We start from the raw sequence: 21,816 nt of genomic DNA on the forward strand, positions 1-21,816 counted from the left end.
GCTATAAAACCCCCTGCTTTGCACTGACTCATTGCCCAATGTAGGTCTATTCCTGATAGTTCCTGGGTGCGCTTCTTGTCTGTTCCAATGTTCCTTGAACCTTGAATGTCCTCAGGGTTGGACTGGGCTGGCGGGACACCGTGAAAAAACTCTTGCCCTGGCCCAGGCTGCCCAATAGACAACCACTTCTGTGCTACGGCAGTGATTGCAAATTCGCTCTGCATGTTGCTTGCATGTTTGTGCATGCTTGCGCTGCGCTAGGTTGGGAGGGGGCTCCCGGGGACTGCCAGGAGGGCCCTTCATTTTACAGCCATGGTGGGCCCCCAAGGATCCAGTTCGACCCTGCCTGTCCTATACCACTGCTGTATCTTCCTAGGGGGGAAGAAGGTTTGCAAGTTTAATAGTTTGCACCAGTGTGCAGTGAATGTAGTTGAAAAAGTTGCTATGTTTGCTCCAAAAGATTATGACACCTTCAAGCAATTCTTAAAAGTTAATATTCGCAATGAAATAACGGTCTGAGGAAGAATATTACATTATGAAATGCAATCTTTTATTCTAATTTGTGCAAATTGTTTTGCTCTTTGCGACTTTTATTAAATTCCCAACATGTGTGCTCTTGTGCTTGTTTTTCCTGCCAGAACACTGGGGACCGAAGCTTTAAATAATTAACATTTCATAGGCTAGGCGGAATACTTACCCCCAAAATTTTTACTGCCCTAGGTCCTGGCTTTTATGTCCTTCCTATCAACTTCCTCTCTGTAACTAGTAGTTACCTATCAACTTCCTCTCTGCAACCCTCTCTCCGCAACAGCTTCTGGATACCTATCAACTTCCTCTCTGTAACTAGTAGTTACCTATCAACTTCCTCTCTGTAACTAGTAGTTACCTATCAACTTCCTCTCTGCAACCCTCTCTCCGCAACAGCTTCTGGATACCTATCAACTTCCTCTCTGTAACTAGTAATTACCTATCAACTTCCTCTCTGCAACCCTCTCTCCGCAACAGCTTCTGGATAACTATCAACTTCCTCTCTGTAACTAGTAGTTACCGATCAACTTCCTCTCTGCAACCTTCTCTCCACAACAACTTCTGGATAACTATCAACTTCCTCTCTATAACTAGTAGTTACCTATCAACTTCCTCTCTGTAACTATTAGTTACCTATCAACTTCCTCTCTGTAACTAGTAGTTACCTATAAACTTCCTCTCTGCAACCTTCTCTCCACAACAACTTCTGGATAACTATCAACTTCCTCTCTATAACTAGTAGTTTATCAACTTGATAAATAATCCTTCCAGTGTTATGTTTAATTTATATTTCTCCCGGAGGGAATGCATGCAGAAATCATTGATAACAAAACATTTTATTTATTTTTTTTTAAAAAAAAAAAACCCTTATACAATTAAATACAAAAGCAGTCAGACAGAATAATGTTTATTTTATAACTTATCAATTATTTTCTACTGACTTAACCCTCCCCAGGAAACCTGCAGAACATATGAGGGAAGCTAAATGTGTAAGCATTGCCGTGAAGTCTGTGGCTTAGCCACTTAGGCAGAAAGCAAAAATGTATTACCATTTAAATGAAACATTAGCTAGTGTGATGGCTGATACTTAATTCTTGTTTATAAGGCTGCTAGCACCGATGCAGCTTTGATCTGTATTGTGTCAATGAACTCTGTTCTCTCAGCTATTTCTGCCTGTCTTATACACTATTTCTATACACAGTTTTACTATAAAAATGTAGTGAAACCTACTGCTAACATTTATTCTCCCAGGGAATTCATAAAAAAAATTCATAAAAATAAACATCACAACAATGCTGTAACGAAACAGGCGCCATCCGATGGAAAACTTGCTAAGTCCTACATTATATATATATATATATATATATATATATATATATATATATATATATATATATATATATATATAATAATCACATCTAAACAAGACATTAGATAAGAAGCAGAACTTAAAATAGCTTGCTTGTCCCTGAGTAGCTATTTAGCAATTAGTCTCATTTATTTAGTGGAAGGAAGATGCAGTCCAAAAAACCTGGCACAAAAATGTTGGTTTTATTTTGCAAGTCTGATGCAAGATACAAGTTGCCTCTGGTATTAAAAGGGGTGGTTCACCTTTAAGTTAACTTTTAGTATGTTCTAGAATGGCTAATTCTAAGCAACTTTTCAATTGGCCTTCATTTTTTCTTTGTTATGGTTTACGAATTATTTGCCTTCTTTTTCTAACTCTTTCAGCTTTCAAATGGGGGTCGCTGACCCTATCTAAAAAACAAATGTGCAAGTCTACAAATGTATTGTTATTAAAACTTTTTATTACTCATCTTTCTAATCAGGGCTTCTCGTATTCATATTCCAGTCTCTTTTTCAAATCAAAGCATGTTTATTAGGATAATTTGGACCCTAGCAACCAGATTGCTGAATTTGCAAACTGCTGAATAAAAAGGCACATAAGTCAAAAACCACAAATAATAAAAAATAAAAACCAGTTGCAAATTGTCTCAGAATATCACTCTCTACATCATAGTAAAAGTTAATTTAAAGGTGAACAACCCTTTTAAGGTCGTGCTTATGGGCTCCTATGCATCAATCATGACACTCGAGTAGGAGCACCTGAAGACACCTTTTCTGGACTCTACGACGGAGAGGGGAAGCCACATTGCTAGATCCAAATTTCCGGTTTTAGAAAATTGAATCAACTCTTAGGGCAGATTTATCAAGGGCCAAATTGAAAAATTGAATTCGAATTTTGAGTTTATTTAATGTAATTCGATTAGGGAATAGTCCAAATTTGATACGAGTTTTAAAAAAAAGCGAATTTTGAAATGTATGATGTGCATTCAAATTTGACTATTCATCATCTAAAACCTGCCTAATTGGTGTTTTAGCCTATGGGGGACCTCCTACAATCAATTTGAAGTTGTTTGGTGGACTTTTTGTAAATTATATTTAAAAAAAAAAAAAATCTCGACTCAAATTTGATCAAATTCGAATTTGATGTGAGTTTGCAGGTCTATCCTATTCACCCGAATTTAAAAAATTAGATTTTTTTATAAATGAATTTCGAGTTTATGGTACTTTATGGAAGTTTTTAGAAACTCCCACAAACTCGTAATTCCACCCTTGATAAATCTGCTCCTTAAAGTTACCAGTTACCTTTTAGACACCCTGTTCCGTGGCCTTTTCCAGTAACCACATCAGCCTATCAGTGATCCATATCTATTATAAAGATAAATAGTTTACACATTACCCCAGCACACCACTATATAGCTTTAATAGGAAACGATCATACAGATACATGAATGTATTTCATGGCAAGTGTGGCAGCAGGGCCCCAGGGTAAAATTCCTCTTTCTCATCCTCCAAAACCAGCCAATGTTTCCCCCAGCAATAAAAGATGCAGCGGGTAAAATCTAAAATCAGCATTGTTAGAGTGACTGCACACATCAACTCGTTTCCTATTAGCCCTGCAATGAAATTGAAACAGTTTAAAATAATAATTTTAGGACCAACTGCATTAACATTAAACATATTCTAAAAAAAATTGTTATCTTTTTTTTTAAGCTGAGGATTACAAAAGAGAAGAAAAAGTGCAAACTTTGATAATTCTTCCCCAGCCACCCAGTTCTATGTTCTGTATGAGACTTCCTGTGTGGTTTAACCGGCTTCTGATTGGGGCATCCAGGGCACAGATACTGAGAAGCTGCAACCAAGTAAGAGCGAGGGGTCCGTATTCTGTGCAGCCTCTCCCGTTCCCTGTTCCACTATGCCTCTGTGGCCCTAATTTGTATGGGAGTTTGGAAACGGTCCATGCAGAGGTTCTGAAGAGGCAACGTATGAGGTAGGCATAAGATTTCTCTCATTTATAGAAAGAGAAGTAAAAATATGATGTTACTTTGCAGAGGGATTGAGCCAAGCTAATGCAGGTTGCAACACTTTGCAGCAGAGCAGACACTGCCAAGCATAGTACAAGCAGTCACTGTATAAATCATAGTAGAAAACATATAACCATAATTTATTACTACGAACTGGTTAAATATCTTAAATATTAATGAACTTCTTATGTAGTTATTGCAGTTTAGCAATGTGGTGACCCCAAATGCACCCTGAATTGATTTTCTTCCCAGAGTCCGACTGATTTGCGCTACACCTCCCAGGCTTGGACTTTGGAGGGATGCTGAGAATTAATTAGGTCAAAATTTCTTTTTTTTTTCTATTTGTATTTTAATATCCCGCTGCTAAGTTTATACCATGCTGGAAATGTTAGGTCTTAGGAACAGGTGTTACTGTCCAAAAGAGCCGATATTTTGTGCTTAAAATGAACCTACAGCCTTGGAAAGTAAAGAAGGACTTGGTTGGTTAAGAGATATTAACGAATCCACAAGAGTAGAGAGAATTATTAGGAAGGTGCTACTTTGGTTTGCAAAATGTATTGTGTAACCCTAAGTAAAAGGAGTAGTGGGGCTCCTTGCAGGTTCGGTCTGGGAAAAAAATGCAGTGGGCCCCAGCCCAAACCTGCTCCCTGCCGCTGCTTCTGACCTCCCTACCTGGCCCCCATCATGGCTGCAAGAAGAATAAGGTACATGCAGGGGGCTGGAGGGGGGTTGCGGCTCAGGAAGGGAGCTAGATGGGGCAATTGCAGCTGTGGTGGGAGCCCCCCAGTCCGACACTTGCTCCTTGTATCTCTAGCACCCATAGTCAGAGATAGAGAGGCTGGTGCCAAAGTCAGTGATGGAAGGTTTGAGGCTTCAACTTGATTTTAAGAAATTTTTTAAATCAGGGGTGGTCAGCTGAAAACAATTCCCTGCACCCATGGCAGTGAGATGCTGAGATTTGTAGTTCACGACAGAAGGCCACAGTTTGGACAGACCTGACAAACATATTAAATAAAAATTGTACAGTGCAATAATGTTTCATTTGTCACTTTCAATCTGGTGCATTTTAATTTCAAATTAAAAAAAAAAACAACTTTCAAACATTAATCTTAGGCACATTAGGGAAAGCATCAATAGAGCTTGTGCTTTGAGCTTTTTTTTTTTTTTTTTAAACAATCGCTTGAGGTTTTTTACAAGTGTACGATATGAATTAACCATTTTTAACTGTATATGTATATATATATATATATATATATATATATATATATATATATATATATTTATATACATTTTATATATTTATAGCATGGAATATAACATTCAAACTGTTTATAAATATCAAGTTTACAAATATCAAATTAAAGTAGTATACTCCTGAAAAATTAAAATTATATTCATACATAAATATATGTTCCTAGAGCATGTTCTATTTTTGCTCAAATTAGAAAAAAATAACATGGCCCAGCAATAAAGTCTATATATTAAAGGGCTCCTATCGCATCAAAATTGATTTCCACACTGGAGGTGCAGGCTAACTAAGCTGCTGGAAAAACTGTATTGGGCAAAAAAAACAGCTCATCCTGAATATTATGTATTATATGCATTATATATATATATATATATATATATATATATATATAATGTACAGCATTCAGTATAGTATACCTATTTAAGAAATGTATTTAAATCTCTCAGGTGAGAGATGTTTTCCACTGTTTATTGTACATTTGGGGATCACTTAATGTTATTTTACCCCAAGAGTATACCCCCACCTATTCAGTTTTGGATTACTCCTATGAGAAAAGGTCTCTTCGTAGTGGGAGATGTTATTGCTTAATACTGGGAATAAGAGAACATATTGTTATGTGTTAGAATACAATGGAAATTCACATTGTCCTTTTCAGTGAGCAGGTTTATACCTTGCAGACAATGTTGCCTGGAGATAAAATTAACCAGTCAAAACTTTACTCAATATGTATAAATCACTCAATACCAAGGCCACCTCTCTCTCCTACACTGGAGCCAACACCAGGGGGCCGATTCACTAAGCTCGAGTGAAGGATTCGAATGAAAAAACTTCGAATTTCGAAGTATTTTTTGGGTACTTCGACCATCGAATTGGTTAAATTCGTTCGAATTCGAACGAAATCGAACGAATCGAACGAAAAATCGTTCGACTATTCGACCATTCGATAGTCGAAGTACTTCCCCTTTAAAAAAAACTTCGACCCCCTACTTCGGCAGCTAAAAGCTACCGAAGTCAATGTTAGCCTATGGGGAAAGTCCCCATAGGCTTGCCTGTGATTTTTTGATCGAAGGATTTTCCTTCGATCGTTGGATTAAAATCCTTCGAATCGTTCGATTCGAAGGATTTAATCGTTCGACCGAACGAAAAATCCTTCGATCGATCGATCGCAGGATTAGCGCTAAATCCTTCGACTTCGATATTCGAAGTCGAAGGATTTCAATTCGAGGGTCGAATTTCGAAGTAATTTTAACTTCGAAATTCGACCCTTAGTGAATCGGCCCCCAGGTGTCTAAATACCTATGACATCCCTAAAGGAGTTGCAAGTCTCAGGGTATAAGATTGGAGAGAATTCCAATCTTCCAGCTTACTTCAGAGTCTCCCATATATCTTGCTGCAACCTGCAGAATTGATGCCATGTTAGTTGTAGTTAACAGCGACTTTTTTGCCCACATCACAACTGTTGCCTCATTATTTCACCAGTTGCAACTTTATGGGAGAGTGACAAGATGCAGGGAACTATGGAAAGTGCCAAAACAGAGCACATTGTTGAATTTTTCATAAATGAGCTGAAACTCTTAGAGGCAGATTTATCAAGGGTCGAATTAAAAATCCCTCGAATTTCAACCCTTGAAGTAAAATCCTTAGAATATCAAATCAATCCTTAGAATCAATCGAACGATCGGATAAAAATCATTCGATCGAAAATCGTTCGGATGAAATCGATCGAAGGATTTTTATTCAGCCCAAAAAAACGTAGAAAAGTGCTGGGGAAGGTCCCCATAGGCTAACATTGGACTTCGGTAGGTTTAAAGTGGTGAAGTATGAAGTCGAAGTTTTTTTTAAAGAGACAGTACTTCGATTGTCGAATGATCGAACGTTTTTTATTTCGAATCATTCGATTCAATCGAATTTGACCAATTTGATGGTCGAAGTACCCAAAAAATTACTTCGAAATTAGAATATTTTTTTATTCGAATTATTCACTTGAGCTTAGTAAATCTGCCCCTTAATGTACAAGAAAAAGTATAAATGCACCAAAGTAAAAAGACACCAGATAATGACATAGCAATAAAACATCTTAGCTTTACAGAGTTATTAGGCCAATGGGCCCTTTTCATTCTTAGGATAAGTGTTTTCAACTGAAAATGGTTTCCACATTTTCCATTACTAATAATAATGCAGTTATATATGTCCATTTCCCAGCTATTCCATGCTATATGAGTATTGATCTTTATACCTGCTTGACACATTACTTGTGATATAAAGACTCTGGGGTAAATTTATCAAAGAGTGAAGTTCTGCCACTAGAGTGAAATTCCACAGCTCTCAATTCATTTCTATGGGATTCTGAAAGGCGTATTTATCAATGGGTGAAGTGAAAGTTCACTGTACAAACTCACGTGCACACTCAGGCCCTTTCTGCCACGATCCCGCTTGGTGCACAGCTCCTCAGGGAGACGGCCCTCCCAAAATTTACCGATAAAAAGCAATACAGGCTGGCACACAGACGAATGGGGAACGCCCCCGAAACGTTGTGACGCAATAAACTTACCAGGGGTTGCACTCCGGTTTGAATCGCTCTGTGTGCCAGCCTGTATTGCTTTTTGAAGTGAAAGTTCACCCTTTGATAAATACGCCTATAAAAATCCCATAGAAATGAATGGAGAGTGGCGGAATTTCACTATTAACTTCACTCTTTGATAAATATACCCCTCTGACTCTAGACACTAGTACAGTGTTTACACTGCCTCTCTGCTGTCTAGTCTTTAGTCCAAAAAGATAACAGCAGAGTAGCGATGTACTGATAAGAATAAATATATATAGTATAAACATAACATTCCTGCATGCCCTATAACCACAAAAAAATCCAATGAAATTGAAAACTGAAAAAGAAATAGGCCTATAGAAGGAAGAACCCTCCAAAAGATCAGGCTCAACAAAGCAGGAGTAAGCTTAAAATCACATTTTTACGATATGATCACATTAAACACACTAACTCAACTCATCAGAAAATGATATTGGTATCTGGGGATTTAATGCATTGGTTTACTCGTGACCTCAGACCACTGAGTGGTAATTCTCACAGAGAACCCAGAGCCTTTAGAGGAGAAGCTGACACTAGGAAGCAGCAGCCACTTCAAGATTCCATAATCCATTCTAGATGGTTCATTTCTGCCTTTACATTAAGGGACTCATAGGGGTGTTTTCAAGGTTTTTCTTATTACTTAACCACAGATTATATTGGTGGCTAGTCAAGAAGAAGTTTAGTAACCAAGAAGGCAAATCTGCAAATCTGCATGGTCTACTCACGTGTTTCCCAATTCATTTCTAAAAGTAATTTAACATATCTCCATAATGCAGTGGTTTTAACCTGTTTTTAGTATAATTGTTCTCCAAATTGCATCCAAATTGCCATTGTGCCTGAGGTGTCAGAATGGGACCAATTATGCTTGCAAGTTGCGTCAACATTCAAAACATTATTTGCACCCAATTCCCTGGGCAAAGGTCTTGGTACTTACTGATGCAACCCTTGAGCTACTGCGCAGTCCAGGGTAGGAGATCATATTCGCAGCATTCGTGTTCGTTCAGCAAGGTTCTGTAATAGCTTCATACCTCAAGCTGTGAGATTTTTAAATAAAAGATTGTTCTTTTAATTTTCAGGTCCCTATTAAAAATTCGAATTACAGTCCCTCTTATATTAGTTAAAGGAATGTGTAAGAAAGGAAAAAGTAAAGAAAAAGAGGGGAAAGAAAAGGTTAGGGGAAAAAAAAGAAAGACAACATGGAGATGGAAGGGAATTGTATATTGCACACATATTATGGGGCAAATTCACTAACCTGCAGAGTTGTGCTAGCGCAGGCTTCGGTGCATTTCGCCAGGGCGCCGCTAATTCACTAAAATCTGAAGTTGCGCTCAGGGAGGTGAACGGTAGCGAAGTTGCACTAGCGTTAATTCATCAAGCAAAGCGAAGTTACACTAGCGATGCCTAATTTGCATACGGCGCCAAGTTAAAAGTTGAATGGACGTATATGTAGCAGCAAATACATTACACTACACAAGGCTGGGAAAGCTTCATAAAATAAAATAGTTGTTATTTTGCCCTACACATGTGCCCACTGTATAGTTTAGGTGCCATATGTTAGGAAATGTAGGGGGGGGGAGGAGGGTGCCCCCAAAAAAATTTACGATCTTTTTCAGCCTATCACCCTTAAAAAAGGAAAAGACTCGTTTTTTTTTAAAACTTTTTTTGAAGCAATCCCTATCTACTCTATTGCACTTCACCAGGTCTGAGGTGGCAAAGGCAAGTCTGGCGCAAGAGGTAATGTTCAGTAAAATGCGCCAGTTAGTGAATTAGCGTAGTTACGTTGTCCCTTCGCCATAGCGCAACTTCGCCTGGCGTAAGGGTGCGAAGTAGCGCTAGTGTAGGTCCACTTCGCTAGCGAATTTACGCCAGCGCCTGTTAGTAAATTGTGGAAGTTGCGAAATGAGGTCACGCTGGCTACCATTAGGCGCTTTAGTGAATTTGCTCCTATGTTTTTTTGAGCACAGCACATGCACTTTATGATTGAGAGTTTAGGGATGGAGACTTGCACTATATATATATATATTTGTTTGTTTTTCCCTGAACACTTTTATTCTGGGCCGTATATATTATTGCAGTATATGCTTATATCCATGTCTGGGTTCAAAATATGTATTGATTGTTTGTATGGTTGGGGCATGTGGGGGAACTGTAACACTGTAATTTCGTCTCAATGTGTATGTTTTTGTATGCAGAAGAGATGAGAATAAATACATTGGAATTGGAATATTCATAACTGATCATATTCAAAGGTTTCAAAGAACAGAGGAGCATGTTTATTAACATTGGAGATAAATTTCATTGGTGATGTTTCCCATAGCAGATAGATCAGCAATGAGATTTAAACAGTCATCTACAAATTAGAAAACAAAAGCAAAAACCTGACTGGTGATATCTATCTCCAATATGCCCAATAATTTTTACAAGGATCACTTAAAGGAGAAAGAAACCCTTAATAAAAAAACCCTACCCTACATAGACCCCCCTCCCTCCTCCCCCCAGCCTAGCTTCCCCCCCGGGTAAATGCCCCTAAGTCTTTACATACCCCTCCGTGCAAATTCTGACCAACGGAGTTCACAGCTGCCATCTTCTTCTCTTCTGTAATCTTCGGAATGAGACCGGTAAAGCAGCGCATGCGCAGTTGGAGCATTTTTTTGTTTCGGGACAACTGCTCATGCGCTGAAACTCCCATGAACTCCACTGGACAGAATCTGCACTGAGGTGTAAGTAAAGAGCTAGGGGCATTTTGCCCCGGGGGGGGGGCAGCTAGGCTGGAGGGAGGGGGTCTATGTAGGGTAGGGGGGTAGGGTTTTTTTATTAAGGGTTTGTTTCTCCTTTAAAAAATAACAAAATCTTAACTAAAGAAATAGGCTAGAAATGTTGTACATTATATTTTGTGCTTCTGTACCAGCCCAAGGCAACCACAACCCTTAAGCAGTAAAGATCTGTGTCTCAAAAGATGCCCCAGTAGCTCCCCATCTTCTTTTCTGCTGATTCACTGCACATGCTCTGTGCTGCTTAGGGAACAACGCACAATATACTAAATATTCAGAATAGAAATGCCACACTATAAAGCTAATTAGTACTTAATACAAGTAAATACATCTTAGAAATCAGTGCAATTATCTTGAGAATTTAATAATCAGCCCTGCAGCATCAGCTTATATTACAGACCAACCTAATTTTCTGCATGTAAATTTGCAACGACCCCTAAGCATAGCTTCTCAACAGCTGCTCAGAGCCCACTGAGCATGTGAGTGTCACAGACACTTTCCAAGATGGTGACCCCCTGTGACAAGTTTGAAGTCCTGGATCATTGCTGCTATTTAGATGCTAAAACTTTGGCTGGTGCATTAAGTTCAGTATATAAAATATGGCATTTTAACCATATTCAGTTTTAGAGTTCAGTTCTCCTTTAAACATTATTGTTTAGATTAGCGCTGCAAAATATGTTTGCACTATATAAATATACATGTTAATAATTAAGGTCTTTTAGTTTTGTAAACACTAAGCGGCCAATTTACTAACATTCTGATTTCCTTTTTTTCACAAATCATATTTTTCTCTAAAGTTTTATTTCTCTAAAACTCGAAAAATTTGAAGTATAGAAACCACAAAAATCTCTTATACATAACTGTTCCAAGTAAATAGTAGTCAAGGTTCACAGAAGTCAATGGGAGCTCTGCTGATCTGATTTAAAGCCTACAGACTTTTAGGGGATTTCCAATTTATTTTTATTTTTCACTAGTAACTTTCCGAAAAACTTAAATTTTTAGAGGTTTTTGAGATATTCATTTGTTAGTGCAGTGTTCACAGCTTTTTTCTGTACTTTTTATATTCAGATCTTTTAATAACTTTCATAGGAATTTTTTTTTTAGTACTAAAAATCTTGACAAGATTGTTTTTAAAACACAAAATCCCCCAATTTATTAAGTGTAAAAACCCTAATGTAAAATCATACCATCTGAAAGTTGCCGAGGTCATGTAAAAGTAGATTGTTTTTTAAAATATTTAGTTCCTTCAAGGTTTTAGAATTTTTCAAAGTTTTTTTTTGTTTGTAAACACAAAAATTAAACAAGGAGTTTGAGGTTTTCATATTTTTGTTTGGATTCGTTCCATGTTTTTATTTCTTCATGCTGTTTATGTTCAGATCTTTTAATAAGTATATATTCGTGCTTTTTTTAATATGTGCGTTTAGGAGGAAAAAGACTACAAAAATGGACGTTTTGTAATAGGTCTCTAATTGTACGTCTATTGGAATAGTTGTTTTCTTTTAAAACTAGAGTTCATTCAATGATAGAGTCCATGTAAACAATTTTATATGGATTATATGGATTTTATTGTATGGCTTTCAGTAGGTTAAACTGCTGTTTGAAGGGAAGGAATTGTGCTTCTAAGAAAATTTTAGCAGAATACTCAATAAAAAGGACTCACATATGTGCAGAATTATGGACCCTATTTGTAAGGCATTCAAGTAGCAATGTTTCCAACGCATTTCGATTGCTTGTTTAGTAAGCTTCAAAAACTAATGTTTTCTTATTGTTATTACTATTTCCGTGAGAAGTTATTGGTGGGTTTGGAAGTTGACTTTTTCATATTCCAGTATTTTATTCAAATCAATGCATGGTTGCTTGGGTAATTTGAACCCTAGCAACCACATTGCTAAAAAATTACAAACTTGAAAGCTGCTGAATGAAAAATCATATAACTGAAAAACCACAAATAATAAAAAGAAAACCAATTGCAACTTCTCTCAGAATATCACTCTCTACATCATATTTAGGAGCAGATTTATCAAGGGTCGAATTTCGAAGTAAAAAATACTTTGAAATTCGACCATCGAATTGAAATACTTCGAATATCGGATTCAAACTTTTTTCATCGAATTTGGGTATTCTGCGGTCGAAGTAAAATCGTTCGATCGAACAATTAAATCCTTCGAATCGAACGATTTTATCGTACGATTTTACTTCAACTTCAAAAAACTGTAGAAGGTCCCCATAGGCTAACATAGCACTTCGGCAGGTTTATTGAAGTCGAAGTTTTTTTAAAGAGACAGTACTTCAATTATTGAATGGTCGAATATTCGAACTATTTTTACTTCAAATCGAAGTCGTTGTATCCTATTCGATGGTCGAAGTATACAAAAAATTACTTTGAATTTCACTTTTTTTTTTTTTACTTCAAAAATTCCCTCAAATTCACTTCGACCCTTGATAAATCTGCCCTGTAACATTAACTCAAAGGTGAACATCCCTTTTAATGTCCAATGTTAAAGTTCAGACTGAGTAAAAAAAATGTTTTACAATTTCTGTTGTCTATAAAAATGTTAGAAATAAACCTGGGACTGTACCATTATATCTTCAGGTTGCTTCGTGTCATATCCTGTCTGTGACGGGCGCAAAATAATTACTAGGTCTTTATGTTACTTTCATTCAGCATATGCCAGGAATTTATGCAAATGTTCCCTCTGTAATTTATATGCAAATTTGAAAGAGTTGAAGCTCGATTTCTAGTTTTAGAGATAAGGTTATAAGTGGCTTTCCAGAAAATTCACAGGAAATTAAAAATACTTATGAATTGCCAAAATATAAACATCCTGATTCTTTTCCAAAAGGAACACAGAATGAAATGAGGAACGAGGTTTGGTTATAATAATCATTTTAGAAATCACAACTGTTGGGAATTGTACAGATTTTAGATAAATTTTCAAGTGAATAAGATAAAAAGGGAATTTTTATCCAAAAGTGCAATAAGAGCTCACGACAGTCCTTCATAATAAAAAAAAACACCTTTCTATTGTGCATATTTCTGTTGAAGGTGAATGGGGGTTGCATCAAATGTTAGCAAACTGTTTTAGGTTCAGACGGTGGTTGAAGTTGTAATAATGGATATCAGTACCTGTATATAGTAACATAGTAAGTTAAGTTGAATACATGTCCATCAAGTTTAACCTTTTATGTATATATATATATAATCTGCCTAACTGCCAGTTGATCCAGAGGAAGGTGAAAAACCCTTCTAAAGCCTCTCCAATTTGCTCAGAGTGGAAAAATAATCCTTCCTGACTCCAAAATGGCAATCAGACCAGTCCCTGGATCAACTTGTACTATGAGCTATCTTCCATAACCCTGTATTCCCTCACTTGCTTAAAAGCCATCCAACCCCTTCTTAAAGCTATTTAATGTATCAGCCTGTACCACTGATTCAGGGAGAGAATTCCACATGTTCACAGCTCTCTGTAAAAAAAAAAAACCTTCCCGAATATTTAGGTGGAACCTCCTTTCTTCTAATCAGAATGGGTGTCAACTGGAAGAACCTACTGGTAAATAAAGCAATAGAGAGATTATTATATGATCCCCTTATATATTTATACATAGTTCTCATATCTCCCCTTAAGTGCCTCTTCTCTAGCGTCAACAACCCTAATTTGGCCAGTCTTTCCTCATAGCTGTGATTTTGTTCCCTACCTTTTACCAGCTTAGTTGCCCTTCTCTGTACCAATGATCTATGGACATATGGACCTATGATTTTAGCTAAGTAGGGAAAGACATACACTGGGACGTACGTATGTAAGAAGGGCACTGCAGGATTGTTTTTATGTTACATGAATCTAAATATTGTTAATGAAAGTTAATCTAAATCCCCTGGGAAGGTGCCATTCCCCACTTTTTATCTGGGGTTCCATGTGCCCCTCTCTCTCTCTCTCTCTCTCTCTCTCTGTTAGAACTGCGGATAAATCGTGGATACCTCCTGCCACTTATCCCTTCAATATATATGGAAGTTTTTATTTGTATGCTCTTGTAAATCAGTGTGAAAATCACTCAAGCACACAATTAACAGTGTGTCTATAAACAGCCTGTTTTCAGTTCGACTGTCAACTGCCTAGCCGGTAATTTAATGTTATTTCACAAGTCAACTTTTGGCTCTGCTGTAATCATCTTCTCTCTCCTCATCATTAATGTACTTAACACTGTCCACCATGCTGAAATGATATGCAGTGTTTAGGAATTATTGTATGAGCTGCTAGAACAGGTATGCTGTAGCCTTTACAATAATCCCTACACATCTTAAAAGAACCCTTTCCTTTTCCCTATGGTGGACACAGTGTAGGGGTGCCCAGTGTTAATAGTAAACTTACTCTAGGATTGGGGGGGATCAGCAAATCATTAATCTACTGAGATGTTTACAGCCTTTGTTTTCAAAATAGTTGGCACAGCCCCCCTATAGTGGGTTTACAGCGATATTCAATTTAAATATATATATATATATATTTCAGTACAGGTATAGGATCTGCTATCCAGAAACCTGTTATTCAGAAAGCTCCGAATTACGGGAAGGTCATCTCCCATAGACACCATTTTAATAAAATAATTCAGTACCATGTGCAAGATCCAAACTAAGATATAATCAATCCCTTATTTGAAACGAAATCAGCCTATTGGGTTTATTTAATTCTTATGTGATTCTCCAGTAGACGTAGGGGCAGATTTATCAAGGGTCGAATTTCGAAGTACAAAAAACTTTGAAATTTGACCATCGAATTAAAAAACTTCAAATTCGAATATCAAATTTGAAGTTTCTGCAAATTTGGCAATCCTTGCAACCGAATAAAAATTGTTCGATCAAAGGATTAAATCCTTCTAATCGAATGGTTTAATTTGGCGAAGTATTGAAGTCAACGTTTTTTTTAAAGAGACAGTGCTTTATGGAATGGTCGATATTCGAACGATTTTTACTTCGAATCAAAGTAAATTCGAATTCGTAGTATCCTATTCGATGGTCGAAGTATCCAAAAAAATATTTAGAATTTCAAATTTTTTTTACTTCGAAGATTCCCTCGAATTCACTTCGACCCTTGATAAATCTACCCCTTAAAGAATGAAGATCCAAATTACAGAAAAATCACTTATCCAGAAAACCCCAGGTCCTGCCCATTCTGGATAACAGGTCCCATACCTGTATTTTAATTGGACATTGGTTGATATACTAGGGAAGAGGCACGGATATTTAATTCAAGCAATATTTGATATTTTTATACACTTATGAGTAAATACTTATTTATATACATTCATGGGGTTAACGTTTGTATTTACTGCTTGTTGTTATTGGGCTATCCACATTTTATATAGTTACTTACATGGTAAAGTTAAGTGATTATATGTTATATGATTTCATGGTTTTATTTTTCAATTATTTCAAATCTTGTGCTATAAAAGTATTTACTATGTTTAATAGGGCTCACTGCTTTATAGGTCTTCCTTTTGGGTTATATGTTAGTGTTCCAGTGTAAAGAGTTGAATTTTACAAATGTGTTGTTAACACTTTTGTAAAATAATGAAATATTTTTCTAAACCGCTAAACGTTCACCCCTACACGCCATTCGCTTTGGAGATTATCAATTAAAATAGGTTTAAGTAAGCAATGCCACTGATTGAAAATGAATGAGTTTGGCAGCTAAAAGACATAGCAAAAAAGTTTATGTAAAATGACTCTACTTTTACAATTCACATTACACATTAATACTTTTTTTCTACTTTTCAAGGTTTAAGCAACTTTTACTCAGTAATAAATTCATTTCATCTGACTGGTTACCGTAGGAAGAAAATGAAAAAGCAAAATCTTGTGACGCTGCGCTGCTCAGAAAATTAAGTTGGTACAGAGCTGAAAAGAGTCATCAGATGTTGAATGAATGAGTTATATTACAGTCGGCCAAAATGACACCTGTCATTTCAGTCTGGAACTTCAAATTAGAAAATCTGCACAGAGTTTTACAATGAATGGTGTGTGTGTCAATCAGCCAATCTACAATTTCCATGTCATAACCCACTATATTCAGTCCCGCCCTCTGGCATCATCCACCCGCCCCCTGCCCAGTCTGCATCTTGACAGAAGGTGACAACCCTACGCCCTGGGCCATCTCTTACAGAGAAGGAAGGAAGCAAGTTATTTCCATTCACGAACTGAATTCTAACTAATGAGCACAGAGCTGTGTGCAGGGGCCTAACTACAGAGGAAGCAGACCCTACGGCTGCAGAGCCGCCCAGGAGGTATATGGGGCCCATGAGGCCCTAATTAATTCCTAATTTTAATATATATTGGTAAAACAGGACAACCTTTGGATATTTTAGGGGCCCAACAATTATTTTGTTGTTGGGCCCAGTGACATCTAGTACGTGCCATATATTATAGCTAATGTGATACTGTATGGGATCCATTATCCGGAAACCCATTATATAGAAGGCTCCGAATTATGGGAAGACTGTCTCCCATTGACTCTATTTTATCCAAATAATCTAAATTTTTAAAAATGATTTCCAAACTAAGATATAATTAATCCTTATTGGAGGCAAATCCAGCCTATTGGGGTTATTTAATGTTTACTTGATTTTCTAGTATACACAGGAGCCCATTTACTTAGTTCGAGTGAAGGAATAGAGGAAAAAAAGTTCGAATTTCGAATGGTCGAATATGGCTACTTCAACCATCGAATGGGCTACTTCGACTACGAACTTCGAATTGAATGATTCGAACTAAAAATAGTTTGACTATTCGACCATTCGATAGTCGAAGTACTGTCTCTTTAAAAAATTCTTCGACCCCCTAGTTCGCCACCTAAAATCTACTGATGCCAATGTTAGCCTATGGGGAAGGTCCCCATAGGCTTCCTAACAATTTCCTGATCGAAGGAATATCCTTCGATCGATGGATTAAAATCCTTCAAATCGTTCGATTTGAAGGATTTAATCGTTCGATCGAACGATTATTCCTTCGATCGTTCAATCGTAGGAATAGCGGTAAATCCTTCGACTTCGATATTTGAAGTCAAAGGATTTTACTTTGACGGTCGAATATCGAGGGTCAATTAACCCTCGATATTCGACCCTAGGTAAATGTGCCCCTTAAGGTTTGAAGATCCAAATTACGGAAAGATCCATTATTCCCAGGCCCTTAATCATTCAAATTAACAGGTCCCGTACCTCTATTGGCTACCTGATTAAACAGATTAACATCTACATCTAGGCAATATCATATCAGGCAATATAATAACTATAGCAGATGTAACATCAAATGCAAAGTATTTTAAGAATGAGACATGGCACTAATAAACCATTTGTACATATATTTGTACCTATATTAAACTTTAATTGATTTTTTTTTTTAATTCACTGTTTCTACCTCCAGCAACTACAGACTTACCCATGTGCCATCCTTAATATTTGGGACCATTCATTATTTAATAAGTGCAATCCTTAATAATGTGCAGCTAGTCAGAGAAAGCCAAAACACAGGACACTGGCCATACTCTCACAGGAAAATGGTATTTAAGAAATCCAAGCAACCTGAGTGACTGACAATTCTGCCAAATGTCTCTTTAATTTTCCACTTGCTGCACATGCACGGCTCCATTAGAGCATCTCGCTTCTAATCTGCAGAACAGGCTCTTTTTCTAGCGCCTGATACTCTCGGCTCTGTCACTACCCATCACCTTCTGTCACCATACACATTCAGCTTTGTCAGTGCAACACTTTAAAGCTGTACTTCTAAGTCAGCCAATGTACATAAACATACATCACAACTGTCAGGAATCCAGGACCCAGGAGATTTGATGGTTTAGAAATATAACAACAGCTTCTTTTATTTCCTCCTTGTGTCACTATCTTGAATACGATTGGGCCAATTATGGAGGGAATGAGCCAGGCTAAGAAAGGCTTATTACAGTATGAGGGAGACAGGACAAGCCAAAGCACATGCAGCTAAAACACAGCAACCTACACTTTCAGTTTAATAAAAAATTATTATTTTTTAATTTGATTGTTGAACAGTGTAGGACAGATTTATCAAAATTCAAAAATTCTTCTTGATTTTTCTCAGCATGTAAGAAATGGCATGGGGTCCATCTTGTATAAATATTTATTATATGTTGCTTGAATTTTCACCAGCATAGAAATGGGCATGAACAGTGTCGGACTGGGACACCAGGGGCCCACCTAAAAACCTTAGACCAGGGGCCCACCATAAAACCTTAGACCAGGGGCCCACTCTCAGTACTAATATTCTTCATCTCCTCAATCAACCTCTATTCTCCTAGTCTGTTTTTTTATACTATAATCAATTGTTCCATCTATCTAGCCTCTTTGTCCTCATAGAAATAGGGAATGGCCATAAAATAGATCAAAAGTTTAGCAGCATGAGAGCCCACTGACACCTGGGCCCACCGGGAGTTTTCCTGGTATCCCGGTGGGCCAGTCCGACACTGGGCATGAACATTTGCCTTGTGTTTTGCAATGTTCCCATAGACTGCAGCAGTAAAGCAATATAAGAATTCTCAGCAACTCGTTGGGAGTCCTTGAGTAATTGGAGCAATAGAAAGATTTCCATTCAAACACATGCTGATAGGCCTACTGGACCTTGCCATTTTTTCATGGCAAAAAAAGGGCAATGAGCAACAAAAATGTACAAAATTTTTATCTGCAGGAGAAATGATTTTTATTTTCATTTAGATTTATCTAATATGTAATCTCACCTGTCTATAAACTGACCCCTATCTGTTAATCTTTCTTTTAAACCTGTACAAAATAAATGTACTTTCTAAATGAAAACATAAGCCCTGTTATTTCTAGTAACTCCCTGGCCGGCAGACAGAATGGTGCAAAATTCTCTTGTGATGTGTTTTTCCCTCATCTGCTAATAAGTATTTTTTTAGGGTGATAGCCAGTAATTTGCTGTGGATTTTTGTTGATAACTCATGTATGTATATGTGTTTAGGATCAGTGTTGGACTGGGAGGTCTGGTCCCACCGGGGCTGCCTTATTAGGGGTAAAATATATCCGGGCAGATCTTCAGCATGTCCTTGGTGCCAATTTCCTTTAGCTGATTTGTTTCATATGTTGTGGACATGCCCAGAGATAGCTAAATTCTGGAAAAGAATTATGAAAACCTCGAATGACAATCTTGCACTCCCTTATATTGTTATACCAGAATTTGCCTGCTTGGCATCATGTAGGAAATTGTGCCTCAAAGTAATACTCATATATTGTGTAAAACATTATTATTATATGCTAAAAAGATTATTGTAATGAATTGGGTGGAATCTAACCCCCTACTGCTTCCCAATGGATGAATTTAGTAAAAAAGATATTACCAGTTATTAAATTTACTTATGAAGCCAGAGGAATACCACATACATTTGTTAGGATCTGGTGCACTTGGATGGATGCTAATCAGTAATATCAATATGTAAAGGGGGAGGGGAAAGGAAAAGTTAAATAACAGGCAGTACATCTTGGCTATTTTAACCTATCAAGGGTATCTGGTTGACATAATTTTGATATGTAAATTAGAGCTTGGCAACTCTATGTATTTGTTTTAATTGTTACTGTGATATGTTCTATATGTTTTTAAAAAAATAATAAGATAAATACAAAAAAAAAGAAAAAAACTTTTCACCAGTCATCCAACTGGCTTTCTCAAAAAAAGAATGACTGGTGAAATGTCTAAAAGGAAAAAAACACAGCAAGACCAGTTGGTTTATTGTTAATAATATGTAAACAGATAAAATTCATAATTGTAAAACGTTGATGAGGAGGGATGATTTATTACTTTTGGGGTTGACGTTTGTTTCATACTCGAAAAAATCTTGTTTAAATTTCGTAAATTTTTTTCTCACTAATTTTTTCCCCCCGATCACTACAATATTTTGAAAAAACTCATATTGGAAAAAATACCACAATGAAAATCACATTGTTCTATTACTTGTTAAAAATCTTTGTTTAATTTTCAATTTAAAAGTTTTTTCCACAACCATGATTTTTGTTCTCGATCACAAGCTTATATACAAAAAAACTCAAGTTGGCAAAAAAAAAGTTGCATTTTTACATAATTTTTTTTAAGAAAATCAACTGCTTAAAAAAAAAGTTGTAAAAGTTGCAATTGTAAGTTTTTTTACAGTACATTTTTTTCTCAATCAATTGCTAGCAAATTTACAAATTTTATATCTCTGAGTGCAATAATATATAGTAATATTGTTTGAATGCTGAAAAGACACCTCCTATTGACTTTTATGGAAGGTCGCCAGATTTTAGTTACCAGATTTTTAATTAGAATTTTTAAGATTTTTATTGGGGTTTTATACTATTATACTTTTTAGATTATGGCACTTCATGATTATTTTTCAGTTACCTATATTAATCCAGGTTTCTAGGAATGTTCCCATGAATTTCTTATGAGTGAGTGGAGGTGATTAGTTGAGCCACGTAATTAATATTCATTGCACTGTTGTTTCAAGACAGATGCCCTGCTGTAAAATCAATACTGACTGCCAACATGAGGTGGCGGTACATTAAGAGAAACCAATTTAAAAGGAAAGATCCGACAGATAATACTTAAACCATAAAAGAGAACTGTCGCGAATGCTACTATCTAAGAGGAGTTGGTGGTCAAAGGCTGCAAAGAGATCGAAAATAGATCTACAGAGCTCTAGAAGAAGGAAATAGTGCTATTTAGACTTTGCCAGCAGAAGATCATTGGCTATTTTTGTGAGTGCAGTTTCTGTTGAGGGTGTTGTGCATTATCTAGATTACAGGGAATAGAGCTGTGAGCAAAGTGCTGGGCCAGGCAGTTGTGCAGAAGCCTTTTCAACAGTTTGAAAATAAATAGAAGGAGGAAGTTAAATCTGGCTGTTGTGGTTTAGAGCTGTAATCCCAAACCAGTGGCTCGTGAGGGGCTACCAAATGGCCAATGACAGAATTTACCCAGGAACTATTTCATCCTTCATCCCTAACTCATTTCACATTTGCATGTGGCTCACGGGTATAAAATGTTGAGGATCCCAGGTTTAGAGGATAGCAAGAGGCATGAACTTGAAGTGGATGAAGTCATGATAAGTTTGTGACTCTCTCCACTGGCGTTCAGCTGGTCTACTACATCTTCTGAGGTACCTAGTTAAGTGTGCCACAGTTGTGGTTTAACACCCATGGGTGACTGTTATAGGTGGTAGACGGAGCAAGGGTGTCTAGAGTTGAAGAAAGTGCAACATTGTAGAGAGAAGCCACCATATTTGGACAGGAGAGGTTGTTCATATGAGAGAT

At 36.9% G+C, this 21,816-nt stretch overlaps 1 protein-coding gene across 1 annotated transcript in view; it reads left to right on the forward strand.

Moving 5' to 3' along the window:
* Nucleotides 1-3,703: 3,703 nt before the first annotated feature.
* The window catches only part of grap2.L (GRB2 related adaptor protein 2 L homeolog), a 56,970-nt gene continuing 38,857 nt past the window's right edge, over nt 3,704-21,816 (forward strand). The window contains exon 1 of the mRNA XM_018258842.2: nt 3,704-3,862. The gene's annotated coding sequence lies outside the window, so the exon portion shown is untranslated. The remainder of the gene's footprint in view (nt 3,863-21,816) is intronic.

This window comes from Xenopus laevis, chromosome 4L, assembly GCF_017654675.1.
Source record: "Xenopus laevis strain J_2021 chromosome 4L, Xenopus_laevis_v10.1, whole genome shotgun sequence".
Classification (NCBI taxonomy): Eukaryota; Metazoa; Chordata; class Amphibia; order Anura; family Pipidae; genus Xenopus; species Xenopus laevis.